Here is a 15718-nt window from a genome sequence, read left to right as displayed (position 1 = left end):
CACACCTCTGGCCATGTTGGGTCCAGCTGTGTCCCCCCACTGCACAGGCTGCCGGTCCTCCGGGCGTCAGGAAAAGGCTGCCGGTCCGGCGGAGACTCGCAACAGGCCGGGTCCTCTGATCTCTGCTAAAAGTGCTATAAATCAAAGAGTGGAGGTGATGGTCTTAAGTGCTCATTAAAACCGGCAATAATAAATGTGGAGTGAATGAAAGGCTCTCATAGCTGTCAGCCGGGGCTGCTTAACGAGAGGCGACTGTTGGGCGACATTAATGACTGACGATTAGGAAAAGGCTAGATGGAGTGTTAACAAACGTTTAAGTGCGCAGCGGCAGCAATAAACGTTGTGCGGCAACAATAGGCTCTACAGTGTTCCCTTTAACGGCATAGGAACACCTTGGCCGATGTGTTCATAAATTACAGTTTTCATATGCAAACTTAGCAGCAGCAGACTTTTTGAAAGTGGAAGCTGTTCCAGCACCATCAGGGCAGCATGTTTTGGGCCTAATTTCCCCAGTTTATGGTCCGTTTCATCTGCTGCCTACTTGGAGCCGGACCACAAAACTCTGGCAAACTCAAAGTTTTGAGTAGGGCGGACAGCAAAGAGGATAAAAGGACCTGGCTGTTGCAGATTGTTGTCATGTTGAATACTTCAGGTCAGACAGGTCATTTCTACAGTCATTGTAAATGCGCAAATTAGTTAAGCAGCTTACTGTTGCTGGTTTCATTGGAAATACTCAATTACTGAACATGACCAAGATCAGATTAAATTGAAAACCTTCCTGGTTACATTTGGTTCAACTTTGAAAATACTGGATCAATCTGAGAGTAAGCAAACTGCGCACGTTCTATATTACTTTGAAAGTTATCTGTTCTCTTGTCAATGATACCAAATTGTTCTTCAACATGACGAACCCAATCCAAAGCCACAAAGAGACAAAAGGTTTGTGGGGGGAAAAAAAGTATCAACATTCACATTGGAGCTGCGACACAAACAGTCAAGCCAACAGGCTCATGTTGGACGGCCAAAGTGGTCGGTTTGGGGAAAGCTAATATTGGACTTAGTGGTTTGGGTGGCGCACTGTGGATTAGGAGGCAGTGGGGGTGTGAAAGAGGTTCCTTCAGAGTGTTATCAGCACACAGGCTGAGAGGCCCTCGTTGCTGGACAACCTTCTGAGCAGACCCAGAGACCGCTTTCCCCAGCGGAACACAACCAAACCCAGCAAACAGAGATTCAGGACGACAATTCCCCCCTGGATTACTGACTTTTCATGTTTTGGAATTTAGATACTGTGAAGTAATTTTTAAAAGACAAAAACAAAGCACTCATCGCATGATAATATGTTCTGTGTCGGAATTTCTATTCGCGCCAACACCGACAACAGATTCTGAAGAGAATCGAGTCCATGTTGGTTTCAGGAGCCCCGCAACAGAAATGAAGTCACGCCACCGTCCTGCACTTTGGGTTTGCTAAGTTGCAAAACTGAATTTGAGATTTGGAATCTGTTTTCCATTGTGAAAAATCAAATGGAAGGACAGAGGGAGGACGAGAGCGGGAACGAGGAAAGCAGAGGCCTGACTGGATTAGGAGAGGGTCTGTTTTTCTTCTCAACGTCAATGCGCTCCTGCGTCGGGGTGGATAGATAGTGACGGCCTGCCAGTTGGTTTTCATTACGTCCCTTGCACTTCAGACCTAGAAAGAAAAAAAAAAAAGAATGCATCCCTCTATACTGCCCCCCCCTTCCCCACTGAGCGCACTTTTCCCTCTGAAGCAAAGGTAGAAAATTGGTGCTGGGGGGGGAAAAAAAGGGAGAAGAAATGCCAGGGGCAACTATTTTCAATGTATTTTTCTAATATCCTCCTCAGACTTGAAGTCTCCCCCTGCATGCCTTTTTCACTTTCATGTAAAACCCTGTCATCTACCCCGTGGGGGTTACGCTGGAATGCCGCCCCAATATAAGATCTGTACCTTTCTGCGTTCTCCGCAACGTCCAAATGGGTCTGCGCACGGTGGGGGGAAAGAGACGGGAGGGAGGCCGGCGGTGGGGGTGTGGGGGGAGGGAGAGGGGTGGATATGGGAACAAGGTGGAACTGTGCTTTGTTTGTTGCCCTCTGCACATACCGAGGCAAAACTGAACAGCAATAAAATAAGCCACAGATGTGCATTACTGGCTCAGACTTCAGTCGTCCGCAGCTCGGGTGGAAGCCCGGTCACATCGAATTAGAGGCCGGACGATCTGACACCCCCTCCCCTACCCCGCCCCCCTCCCAAAAGGCACGTTATCTCGCCGGCATACTTTCCTGCCTGGATGCCAGCATAGCGCGGCCGATAACCACAACCAGAACATCCTCGCCCGGTTCGGCTCGCGTCACGCCATGCCTTACCTACGGGGGCACCGAGCTTCAAAGAGGGCGAGGCGGGCGGCACGCAAGGCAGGCGCAGCTGCTTGATTCTCAGCGGATAAGACAATTCCTGTCTGTTTCCCAGAGAAGCGTCGCCCTTTGACCTTCTCCCCCCCCCCCCTCCCGGCTAAGGCAGTCACCTTGCGCCTTGTTCATTATTTCAATCAATCACGAGCCGCTTCCTGTGCCTGTCTCCTGCTTCCACTCTCCTTCAACGTCAGAGCGGTGGTCTCAAAAAACAAAACCCAAAGCGCGCAGAAGGTTTTGATGCAGGCAAGTGGAGCATGAAAGTTTTTTGGTTTTTTTTCAAAAACTCAGAACTCAACATCAGAAAACTGAAAGTTAGTTAAAAGCACATATAAATGTTGCCAAGTTTAATTCCAGTATCAAAACAAGATCTTATATGGGAAAGATCTTATATATATGCAACTACTGAACTCTCCATTCACTGATGTTTGAAGAGGCGCTGATGATCTGAAAGTGTTTGACAGATAGAAGCACCTCACCTGTCTTTCCATACAAGCGGAAATTACATAATCTGTCTAACAAACTGACTCTTACTCAGAGGCCTCAATTTTTCTTTTTCTTTATTTTTTTGCACTATGACTGTGAACACACCTATTCCGGGAAAAGTCTCGCTAAACGGCTGCTCTTCATTTCAGATGGCAGTTCTCCAGGAGAGTAAAAGATTTTCTGCACAAAAGGCCTTATTGTGAAAAAAAACCTGCCATTATGATAGTCGGACATCTGGCTTTTTTTTCTCCCTCTTTCTCTGTAATAAAATGCAGTCTAGCTGGACTCATAAATCACATTGGGTTTTTATTTGTTTAATAATTTATTTTTCAAACTCCTATATTGGCGTCCCAACTTTCCAGCCATTCTGATTTATACTGGGCCTCAGTAACATCCAAATTCATTTTGGTTTGTTTTTGTTTTTTGCAACCCACTGCCAGAACTGCAAGTGCAGATGCAATAAAGTTATATTCAAACATCCCTTTCACAGAAATTACGGATGTTTGCCTGCAGCTCTTTGAAATGTCAGAAAGTCACAACGCTATCAACTCTTTTCTTCTTTTTGCAGGTTGATCTTTGACATCTGGACTTCCTTGTGTCCTTGTCCACGGTGCTTAGTGTGGTCACTTAGCGTGACAAGCAGTGGAAACATTTTGGGTTTTGATTCTCTAATTTATTTTTTGTCTCGGCCCAAAGACGAATGTTTTAAATGAGGTCAACAGGACGTTGGGCAGAGCTCCCAGGACAGGATATGATTTAAAGAAGTTTGTCGTTCAGCGAATTTAAACAAATTTCAATCTCCGTACGCCTTGCTGACAGGCCATCAGGCACTCCCATCATTTTTCATTCTTCTGCAGTTATTGCATCGTTACTGCATCTCATTCCGGGAAGCCTAAATGTACTTTTTGGGAGCAAAACAGGTTGTGAGCTCAGCATGTTGGTGCCAATGTGTGTTACACCCCTGACATTGCAAAGGAATAATTTCAAGAGTGGTACATGGTGCTGCTTTAGTGGCAGTTTGAGGACAGTCAGAGTAATTCTGCATATTCCCCTTGTGTGTTGGAAAAGACTACAGATCCAAGTCAGATTCTTAGTTGCTGTCAAAACCTCAACTGTTTTAACCATTTCATTCATTTGAATATTTTAACCATTGAATCCATCTTAACATTTTCCCTTTATTCAGAATACGTGTTTAAAACATCGAATGAAATAATGAATGACATCGAGGGATTTACAGTCTGTGTTTCAACCTTTCACAGATTCAAATCAGTAATTTTGCTGCAAGAATTACAGACATGAATTGAGAGGCCTGGTGACTGTTTTCATTTCAGGCTTAGTGCTGACAGGCCCCTTCTGCAGCGCTCCTTGTATTTTATTCTTTTATCATCTCCCTCCTCCACGTGTCCCGACCCAGGGCTGCAGAGCCGCAATAATTGTTTTCTGTGTTGTTGTGTATAAAAACACATGTCAGCGCAAGAAATGGAAAACATGCAGGCAGTCCAAGTTGCCGTTCACTGTGCAGCCAAACTGAGGAGGGACAGAATGGGAACAGTTTGCAGCTCCAGACACTGCAGATTTTTTTTCCAGATAGCATATCTGCCTTTTAAACTATACCAGAACGAGTTTGCATGGCTTCCAGACCCTTCAGAAAGTATGAGTCTGTTTAATGCGGTGCAGAGCAATCAGTGCTTCTCTTCAAATTGCCACCTCTTTGAGTTTGGTCCCTTCAGTAGAGCTATGACTTTGTATCACAAGACCACAATGTAGTCTTATCTCCTGCAGCAAAGAAGCTAAAGATAGGGATAAAGACTTGCAGGACTCCTGGGACAGAAGGCAGGACCACTTAAATGACACACAGATAAGTAATCCCTAGATTAATCACACAAATTAGTTCACTCCAAAGATGGTACGGCCTGAGTATTAGCAGTCTTCTTTTATCTCAGAACTCTTACAGCTGGAGGAGAGTAAGAAGTACCTGAAGTAAGACTGAGATAAACGTGGCCCTGCACTGAAGGAAGAAGTTGCAAATCTCTGTTTCTGTTTTCTTCATTTCTTTTTAAGTAGTCTACCACGTACATATTTGACCAAGTTAAGTTTGCATAAGGTGCTCTTGGAGATAAATTTATGTTGGAGGGGAAAAAAGCAAAAACCTTTTTTTAGATCGTTAAAATACCTTTTTTTTTGTGACGGCTGTGTCAAATTAGATGTGCTTTGGCAGTAAACAGTTTTTCCCAAAAGGCAGCAGGTTTAGTTTGTTAGGGATAATTTTATGCATGCTTTTCCATCCGTCCGTCCACCCATCCATTCTCTATCACTGTTTATCCTGCACTCAGGGTCACCGTGGTGCTAGAGTGTATCCTATCCCAGCTGTATTAGTCTGAAGAATTGGTTACACCCTGGACAAGAGGCCAGTTCATCAAAGGGCCAACACAGAGAGACCAACAACCGTCCACAGTCATCTTCAATAATGATCTGTCCTCACTGCCAACAACAGGACAAACTTCCAAACTCCAACCTCAATATCAGGTTACATGGGCAAACGTCTCCAATCCCATCTAAACCTTGGTTGATCACAAATTCCAAATCCATTGTTTACATGGACACAAAATAAAATGATCCGATCATGATGTGCGTATATATGCACCAAGCGTTCAATCAGAGTAAATCATTTGGGCATGAATGGAGTTGTCTGACTTTCCAGAAATAGTAGTAGAAGAAGAAGCTGTACTTCCGCCTATGTTGTAAACATGGCATGCTGACCTAGCACATATGCGCAGTGGAGATAATTTTACGCCAACCAGGAAGACAGGATCCGAATGTACATGGACGCCATTCGGAAAAATGATCGGCATAAACCAGATATCTCATTCGGAATGAAGTTTCTTCCCGAATGGATCGAACCGGATCAGAATCTTCCGATTGATGTGTTTACATGAGCCGTTTTTTAATCTGATTGGGCCTTTATTCCAATTATTTATGTCCATGTAAACATAGCTATTGTTGTGAGAAAGCCATAATGATTGAGTAAACCATCCCTGCATGGTTGACTGTGTTTTCCCACCTTTCAGGGACACTACAGTGATACAAAAGTTTCTAAATGAGGAACAATCAGCTTAAAAAGTCATATCAGGTGACGTCGGCCCCCATAGGGATATCGTAATTTATTCTCGCGGAGAATTAAAGCTGTGACCCCGTGACAAGACGTTTAGTCCGCCGTCAGATCCTGAAAGTGGATTTGCGTACGCTCACTTAGCATCCATAATGCATCGTAGGAGTGTGGATAGTTTAGCTGGAAGCGTTTATGCCCGTCAAGCTTTGCTGAGTGTGTCTCCATCTTTGAGAGCCACTCGAGCGAGAGCCTTGTGTGTGTGTGAGGAGCCGGTGGGCCCCATGTTTCAGCAGGGTGTGTGTGTGTGAGAGAGAGAGAGAGAGAGAGAGAGAAAGGGCTAGCCGCTGGTGTTGTGAGGCCGTCGCGCAGCGTGAGGGTGACGTGCTGGAATCATCTGAACCCCCTGCTGCAGCTCCAACATCTGCTTGCCCGTCCCATCCAATCGGGGGGGACGAGCTGGGAGCTGTGACGAATCAGGCTGCTCAGTAATCTTTTCAGGGAGACCCTGGTGGAGAGGGGCTGGAACAAAAGCCACCACCACCACCGCCACTAGAACCCTCCCGCTGCATCCACCCTCTCCATCCTCCACACAGCCTTCAGGCTTTGATATCTTAGACCCCTGCGTGGACGAAGAGGCTGCGCCGCTCACAGCGCCACCGCTCACCCCGCCTCGACACCAGTAATCCCCTGGATCATGACAGAGAAATGACGAGGGGGTTCGGTTGACATACATCTGCATAACTCTGTGGAAGGTTGTTTGTTCCCCGTGTTTCACGGCCTTCCGCGGGATTCCTGCGCTGGAATTCCAAGTGTTCAGAGCGTCTACCTGCCATCTTTTTATCTCGTCCGACGAGGACGAGATAAAATCTGACAAGTTGAGGATTCACAGGCACGTGAGGCAGATCAGTCACAGCAATAGAGTTTTTTTCAAATATGAGATAATCACACCGCAGGAACTCACGCGCCGTAAATCAAAACCCTTCGCAACGCCACCAACAAGTTCACTGGTGGAAAACGGGCTCGCAGCTTTTTGGAAGGGAGGAGTTCCAGGATGGAGCCGGTGTAGATGTCTGTAAACCGAGAAGAAACAAGATGTCTTGGGGATTTATTGGATTTGGTCTGCTGATTAAATCTACTCCGAGTAAAAAAAAAAGAAAAAAAGAAGTGTGGACAGAAGTCACATTTTTTGGGGGGGGTTCGTTCTCCAAAAGGATGACTGTGGCGATCAGGCAGCCGTCAAAGCCGTCTGCCTGGCTCTGGTTTCACAGCAGATGTGCTCCGGTATCCGGGATCACCTGAGGAGATGGTGGCCTCCTGGCGGGACCAGCTGCCCCGCTAAAACAGGTGCACTAATGGCTATAAAATCAAGCTGGGCCGGTTCATCATCACCACTTGAATTCAGGCATTAGTCAGTGCGCTCCCCTTTCATCCTGCAGGCTGTCAGCTTTTATTCATCTAATTGGTGTTACTGGTGAAGAGGCACCGACCTGCCGCCCCTCGGCCCCTTTCACCAGCCTCCCTCACTCCCTCACCCACTCCTCCTCCTCCACGAGACCCTTCCCCAGTCATCTCGCCGGGGCCACAAGGCCTCACGTCTCTGGCGCCATACACGCATACGAGCTTGCTGCTTTTACGCACCTCTGCACATTGAACTCTCTTTAACCCCCGGCGCTGATGAGCGTCTGACAGATCAGACGTGGCCGACCGTCTCGTGGCTGAGAGGCCCCGAGCGAGTCGCCCACACGGCCTGGTCGTGTTCAGAATGAAAATAAAGTGCAACAAAAATAAGGAAGTTCCGTCGGACAGCTGGTCAGATGCCAAGAGCTGGTTCGAAATAACACGCAACCCCCCCTACTTTTTTTTTTTTTAACTAATGCAACGCTACACAGGCCAGGCTGTGAGTGATTCTGCCTGCGAGGTGCATCTGATTAGCCGACCTCGCTGCCAGGTCACATTTGACAGCCCTGCTGCAAAAGTCGAGCTTGGATCACATCCATCAGTGAACTCAACACATGGCTCGCAATGTTTTTTTTTTACGCAACTATTCAAAGAGAGCAATTATGTTTTCAGCTGGAGTGCAGCAACACGTAGCGCCTTTGGAAATGTGTGTGTCGTGTCGAGTGTGTGTAGGTGTTTACTTTGATGAACTGCTTCCAGCAAGACAAAACCGTTGTTTAATCTTTACGGGTTTGTTTGTTTTTATGTTTTTGTTTAACAACCTGGTTCAGATGTCTATATCAAAGAGAGGGATGTACTATTGACATTTAAAAACAAGATCACAAATGAGAAAAACACAGCATTGTTATATAAAGATGCCTTCCCAAGTCTTTTAAATTCACTGAAAAATGTGATAAACCGTAAATGCTGAAATCAAAAATACTAATAATGACTTTGTTAATCCAGAACCTTTTATTGTGCACATTTTGATTTGTTTCGACTTCATGCTGAAGCAGAAAGCTTGTTTGAAGTTCATGTTTTTTGTATTTGTACACGTCAGATGTCCATGTTGCTTCACAGACCAGCAACCAGTGAAAACAAACATAAGTCAGTGGCACGGCTGAGAAAGAGGTGATTTTTTTTTTACAATTTGTAATAAAAGTGGCTTTAGCACAATTAATGGTTTATTTGCAAAGGTTTGAGAAAAATAAATCCTTCCAAAATGGCATTAGTTGTGAAAGTGGGCCAAAGCTAAGATTGCCGGCCATTCAGTTCCAAGGCAATGATTTTGACTTTGCACTATTAATGCACCTACAACAGCTGCACTTGGCAATTTTGGCCGTGCATTTTCCATAATGCACTGGCGGAGCGCGGAAAAGAGTTCTCCAAACGCATGAAATGAATGAAAGTTATAAAATGCGGACTCTACACAGGAAGTTTGGGATAGTAAAGGGCCGCTTTTACTGCGCTATAGGAGGGAGTTTTTCAAAATGGAGAAAGCAGAGAGGGCTGGAACAAGAAGAGGGGGGAGGGGGAGGAGTTGAGTAACTGCCTCCAAAACGTAAAAGTGGCTCAGTGAAAGAGTCTCAGTCAGGAAGGCACAGTGGCTGGTGGGTAATTTATAGCACAGAAAGGCTTGTAGGGTGAAAAACATTATTTTAGCGGCCCCCACATCCTAATAGAAGCCAGATGTGGAGGGATTAACAAAGCCTGTTCCCCTCTCTGGCTGCGACTCCGGCTCCCCCAGCCCTACAGCTGCAGTCCCCACCGTCTCATTTTCCTCCACTTTCTCTTTCAAAGTCCATGTCAGGCTTTCCTCTGCCACCCCATCATGTGTGTGTGTGTGTGTGTGTTTTTGCCTTCCTCCTCCTTCTTCTTCTTCCTCTTCATGGTAGTGCGAGATGCGGTGGGAATACGAGAGCAGTCAACACTCTGGTTTTTGAGGCGAGACTTAGGAAAGAGTCAGTGGGCCTTTTCCAAACAGATCTGCAGTTTAGTTCACGCTCAGCCTGCCGGTGTCCACGAGGGGAGCTTTGTGGTCGCTGATGTCACTTCACTCAACCTGCCAGGCCACATGTCAGGTAGCAAAAAAAAAAAAAACCCACACAACCTGGCATCACTTAAGTCTGGGATACCCGGGTTGGAATCAAGTTTCCCTTTGGAGTTCTTCAGGCCATTAGAAAGCTACGGTAGGTGGTAGGTAGAGGTTAGAACACAGTTGTTTACTGGCTACGATTTCAGGGGCAACCGAGCCGTCAATATTTCAAAGAGCATATGGGCCTGGTGCAACTGGTGTTATCCCCACCAGTCAAATTCCCCGAGCACCGCGGATGACTGAGCTTGCGGAGGAAGGCGGCTGCGCGAGGCGAAAGCCCCACTGAAGCCGTTTGCATTGTGTAATTACCCTCAATCCCAAAAGGGGGAGACACGAGTTGCGGCGCAGCAGATCTTAAGATGGTTTGACTGCATTAATCACTAAAATGTGTTGGGAAGGCCGGCTGCCAAAGAAAAGCTCCGGCGTCCTCCCTTCCAGCACAACTGCATCAGTTCCAAAGTCAACACGTTGTGAAAATTGAACAAGATTACTCAGCTGTTTTTTTTCAACACCCTCCCTCCCCCAGACTCCTTTTTTTTTTTTTTCTATCCTTCTCACAATACTTAAAATCATCACCTGGGAATACGGGGCTGTATGTTGCAGCCTCTCCTTGGGCCAGACGAGCGCTGATGCTCGGATGAGAAGCAGGTGCTCATAGGCATTTTCTCCTCCCCTTGTGTACGTTTGTTAAGCCGCGACATGAAAAGTTTACACAGTAGTCAAACAGGAGCCATGCGTGCGTTAGCGTCGTGTTTATGTCCACGCTGTGTTGTATACATCTGCGGTTATAAATAAACAGGACTATACATACGAGTGCGCGAGCCTCTGAGCGTGCGTGTGCATGCTTGTGCGTGCATGTGCGTGTGTGTGTGTGTGTGTGTGTGTGTGTGTGTAAAAGCAGCAGGAGCAGGAGGAGCTAGGAGAATGCTAGCGTGTCCGCAGCGGGGCCGAAACTCGAAGCCTGTGATGTGTTTGACGGAGTCTCCTGCCTCCCAGCTGTCACTGGTGCCTCTGGCATCCTACTCAAGCCCCTCGCCCCCCCCCCCCCACCACAAGCCTTACACCCCACCCTCCAACCTCCCCAACCCTCACCCCTCCCGCCCGCTCCCTTTGAAGATAGCTACCCCAGGAAATTGAAAGCTGTTTTCAAAGAGCAGACAAGAGAAGAAGAGGGGAGTGCAGACAAAGCGGAAGAAAAGGGGTTTGTGACGGGAGTGACGGCGAGGTGGCGGGTTAAGAAGGGTTTATGGTGTTTGTCGTCAACACCAATTTAAATAAACCATTGTGGGCCCCCCGAGGAGCACTCGTGGGTCCTCCGCCGTCCGTCCGTGATGACTCTGTTTCACACATCTAAGTCCAGAGCCTCCAGGGAAGTCCCTGGAAAAACACAAGATTGTTTTCAGGTATTGAGCTGTTTCTGGTTTGAAAGGCCCAGTGATTCAGATTAGCAGCAGCATTGGTCAAAAAAACATCTTTGCAAACAATGTTGATTCCTTTTTCTCTGATGTCCCACTACATGGATGTTACCTCTTTCTCAGTGATGTCATGAAATCCCAAAAGATCCACCTTCAGGACTATTGTGGGAAAATAGCTGTATAGTTATGTAGTTGTAGTTGTGTAGTTGTGCTCTTGTAAATAATACATTGACATTATATGTACATGTAAATGGATATAACTTTGGTACCATCCTCAAAATGTCCCAAGTCAGTCCCTTAACCAAAACCACTGTTAAAGATCTGCATCTGTTCTTCAAGGGAACTAATTTTCTGCGTATATGACCCCTTGTTTACTTTTGATTACTTTATCTTGCTTAATGCGTACATGTGTATTTTAGCTTTGTGTTTTCATGTGAGAATAGATCCTTTCGAAATGTTAAACATTGGGACTAAGATCCAACACAACAAAGCCAAAAATGCAATAATCTCTCAAGTACATGTTGCGCTCATAAAGGTTGAGAAATAGACTTAACGCTTCCAATGAACCCCATTGAAAACACATAAAAACTAAATTAAAACAAACACAGTCGGTCGCATAGTGAGCGCGTGCTGCCAGCGTCCTGACACCAGATGAATCAGGGACCTTCTGACCCGACATCCTGTTCCCTCTCAAGCCTTCAGGACCCCCGGGGTGGGAATCACTCTTACAGTACGTCTCCCTCCACAAAGTCACGGGGACAATGGCGGAGTGTGCCAGAGCGCCGGGGTTCCAACGCTTCCACCAAGGTTTTCATTTGCTCTCGCGGCAACATTCTGATGATCCGTGTCTCGCGGGACAGTGGCCAGGCACAGGGCAGATGCCTGTATGGTTTGGCCCGACGGCGGACAGCTCTCAGGACAGGAAAACAAACAGTGACGGACAGGTGGGGGCGTCGCTCGGGAGAGGAGCTAGCAGCCGGCGTGGCAGCAGTCAGACGCGGAGAGGATTCTAACTGGCATCTTGGCACGCGGAGGCGGGCAGACGTGGCTTTTCTCCCGGCCAACAATAACGTCTGCCTCATTAGATCTGGACCGCCAGGCCCACGACTGTCCCGGGAGGACAGAGAGGGAGGCCCACGACTGTCCCAACCGGTTTGGGAATCCGACTGATGGGTTCAGCGGGTAGTTGACTGGCAAAATACCGTTCAGCTTTCTAATGCGCCAGATGTTTTGTTTCTTTCTTGGTAATGCAAGGCAGGACCAGGACATTTTATTTTGATTGACGCTGACAGTCAGGCTCATCGGGCTCCGCCAGGATGCACATACGTCAGAATAAATGTCGCATTTAAGGGAGGTACTGGGGCGGATTGCAGCTTTTGAAGGGAGTCATAAGAGGCGGGAAAGGAAAAATATATCTAAGGTCCAAAAGTATAAGGGAAAATTCAATCTTGTAGACACAGCCAATCTAATCATGGTTAATACGTTCGAAGAGCACTGGGGATAAAATAGGAGCCACAGACAAACAAGCCTGTTGTAATAAGTGAATTCAGTCATCAGCAACATCTCTGGGAACTGGCATTGCATGGTCTTCACACATATTCCACATATTCGTGTTTATCTTAAATTTGCCAGAAAAAAGGTGATACTGAAGTTACTCTGCGCAAATAAAGGAGATATAGCCCTCGGAGACTCAACCTGCAATCGTAGTTGTGTAGAAATATTGCCGGTCAGCTCTTTATTTGTGTCTTTATCAGATCATAATAACATTGAATAACATTGCAAAATATGAACGTATGAACTTCACGGTGTTCTACGATGGCTACGCCCAGCACATAATGAGATTTTTTTCTTCTTCACTTTCTTGTTGATGTTCGCTATGTGAATTCTTCCTGCCAGGATTTCGCACAAACATTACGCAGCTCGTCCAGGAGTGTCGGACAGACAACGCCTCCACCGCGGTGCTGTGCTACTCCTGTTACATTACAGCGGCAGCTGGGCCCAAATATTTGCAGAACTAAACCATTACATGGCTAAATATGAGTAAGGGAAAATGTGAAACCATGTAATTACGGGGGGACTCCAGCATGAGGGGTGACAGGTTAATTCACCCAAATTCAAACAGATCTTTTCTCCATTCATGCAGCAGCCGCGTGTGAATGGGATCAGACTTTTTTTTTTTTCTTTTCAACAGCCAGACTTGTTCACAGTTCTGGTAAATGTGGTGGCAACAGCCAGACATTAAATTAGTAAATGAACTCCTAATGTGTGGAGTTCCAGAGCTAAATGGGAGAAGGCGGATGATAGATGATCACAGGATTATTTAACAGATGCTAGACATCTCGACTGAAATCTAGCAAGAAACCAGGAACATATTGCAGGCTGCTTTTGAAATGTTGTTTAAAGGACAGTTTTTCATGGATGATGCATATACACACTGTAAGCACAGTCACATGTGTATTACGGGACCTGAAAGGAATGAAGGAGCAAGTTTTAATCTGCATCTTAGATGTTAGGAGATGCACTTTTATGACTGACTCTTATGACTTCAAAAATAACTTAATAACTAATTAATTACATTTTTAAAAGGTTAGAAAATTCAAACAAACAAAGAGAGTATTCTGGTCTGTATGTTTTATCATGTTTTTTTTTTTTTTTAAATACTGACGCAAACAGTCCTTTTTTGGTGCAACATTTCTGAGAAACACACTGAAAGTTAGCATTGTTCCTTAACTGTTACACATTCTTTAAACACTAATCTAGAAACTCTGCAAAACACTCCGAAGCAATACTGAATAATGTTTTGTGATATCACAGCAGGGTTCAATCTGCATTTTAGTCCATTAGTTTCTTGTGTTTGACTGCACTACAGGCCACTGTAGTGTTTTTTTCGCATTCTGCTGGTGAATTATGCCACGCATCGACCAATAATCCAGATATGCCACTAAATCTCCCCCGCTCGGTACAGCAATAAGTTCTGCGACCTGCCTCCCCAGGTGTGGAGGTGAGGGGTCAGGGCTTTACGGTGGAGCGGCTGGGGGGTCGGGACCTGCGCTCTGTGGAATCCGGGTGTCACCGTGGCATTCACAATGGAGTGGTGAGAATGACAGGTAGCCCCTGGGGGCTGTAAATAACAGATATGCCCTCATACTTATGGGGGGCTGGGGGGAGGGCCAGTTGGGGAGGGGGGTAAAAGCCGGGCGTAGCTCAAAACAGGAAATGAGCATAAGGCCAAAGGATGGGGGGGAAAGCAAAAACAGACAAAGGGGAAAAGATAATTGCATTTGAGGAGCGGTGGAATGTCGTGAGCTAAAGGGCAAAGTCTCATATCGAGCTCATAAAAACTGCAATTCCGCTCGTTCTTTTTTGTCTTTTGGCCTTTTGGTTTTAAAACATGCCGACCCGATCTGTTTTGCTGTCGGTGCGTAGGCATTAAAGTCGAGATTAATCAAGGTGACTTTCAGCTGTGGGTAAAGCTAATAAAATTGTGATTGAAAATCATAAGTCAAACTAAGAAGGATGACCTGGTGGCTGGAAGAAAAAAAATGGACAGCACGAATGGTTTCTGCTCTTTTTAATCACTCTCTATATGAAAACTAAAGCCATAATCCAATCGAAAATAATAATCCAAAAAATTCAACTCAATGCAAGGAACTGTAAAGACTGACTGTATATTCGCCAACTGCTACCTTTCTAATTTGAAAGGCAGTAGCTGAGTTTCGACGGAGAAGGGGCCAAAATGGTGGCGTGTTTTTGCATTTCTCATTTCTCCTGCAGGCCACCAGCAAAAAAATTCCACTAAACCAACACACATGCAGGGCCAGTCGGTGCCATTAGAGGCTGTAGGCACTCGGGGAGGGAAGGTGGCGGTGGTCAGCGTCAAAACACATGGGCGCATGAGCTCAGAGCAGAACAGTCATACACTGTCTCGGGTTACACCTGAGACTCCACTTCATCTGCACTGAATTCCCCCCAAACCAGGTAATGATTTCAAAGGCTCCCTTTAAAAATGACCTTTTATGGCTTTTGGGTTAGAAGTAAAGACATTAAGGCTCCAGACGAATGTATTTCCACATCCACACGGACACGGCTGGAAAAAATCGATTCCCCTTCCTTGAAGCTGTTCTTTTCCAGCGTTTCTCACTCTTTTCCATTCTTCTTCTTCTTCTTTTTTTTCTTCTTCTAGCGGCACAACGGCTCCATACATCTGGCACAGGAGCCCTTATTGATCTCTGGGAACAATCCAAAATAGAGGCTGCAACCGGAGACGGCGGCTCTTTCTGCACATTGTCAGGTGATCCAAGGGAGAAGAAAAAAGGGGGTCAGGTGTATACAAAATAAAGAGATGGGGAAGGGGAAGGGAGCGGGCCCATCTCTCATGGAGGGGGTGGGAGGAGGGGAGTCCTTCACCCACCCCGAGGGTAGGTCACAGTCCCTGACCTCTGACCCCGCTCTGAAAGAAGGGAATTTCGGGGAGGGAGAGGGAGACGTGTCTGAGCAGGGAGAGCGGCAGAGGAGCAGCGGGAACAAAGAGTCGACACAAGAAGCACGCCGCATAACGCATCTACATTAAAAGGAGGCAGTGACGAGTTTCCAAAAAAGAGAGAAAAAAGGAGGGTGTGTAAATTTTAAAGCCGGATGCAAATTTTAAACCGGTTTGATTCACAGTTTACCAGCCTGATGCACTTCTGGCAGCACGGAGTTGAAAATGAGTTCCTCCGTCTCTGGTCTTTTGCCTTTTTGGTGCAAGCTG

This window comes from Nelusetta ayraudi, unplaced genomic scaffold, assembly GCF_046127955.1.
Source record: "Nelusetta ayraudi isolate G7.1 ecotype Tasmania unplaced genomic scaffold, CSIRO-AGI_Nayr_v1 ptg000048l, whole genome shotgun sequence".
Classification (NCBI taxonomy): Eukaryota; Metazoa; Chordata; class Actinopteri; order Tetraodontiformes; family Monacanthidae; genus Nelusetta; species Nelusetta ayraudi.
Note: the sequence above shows the minus strand (reverse complement) of the source record.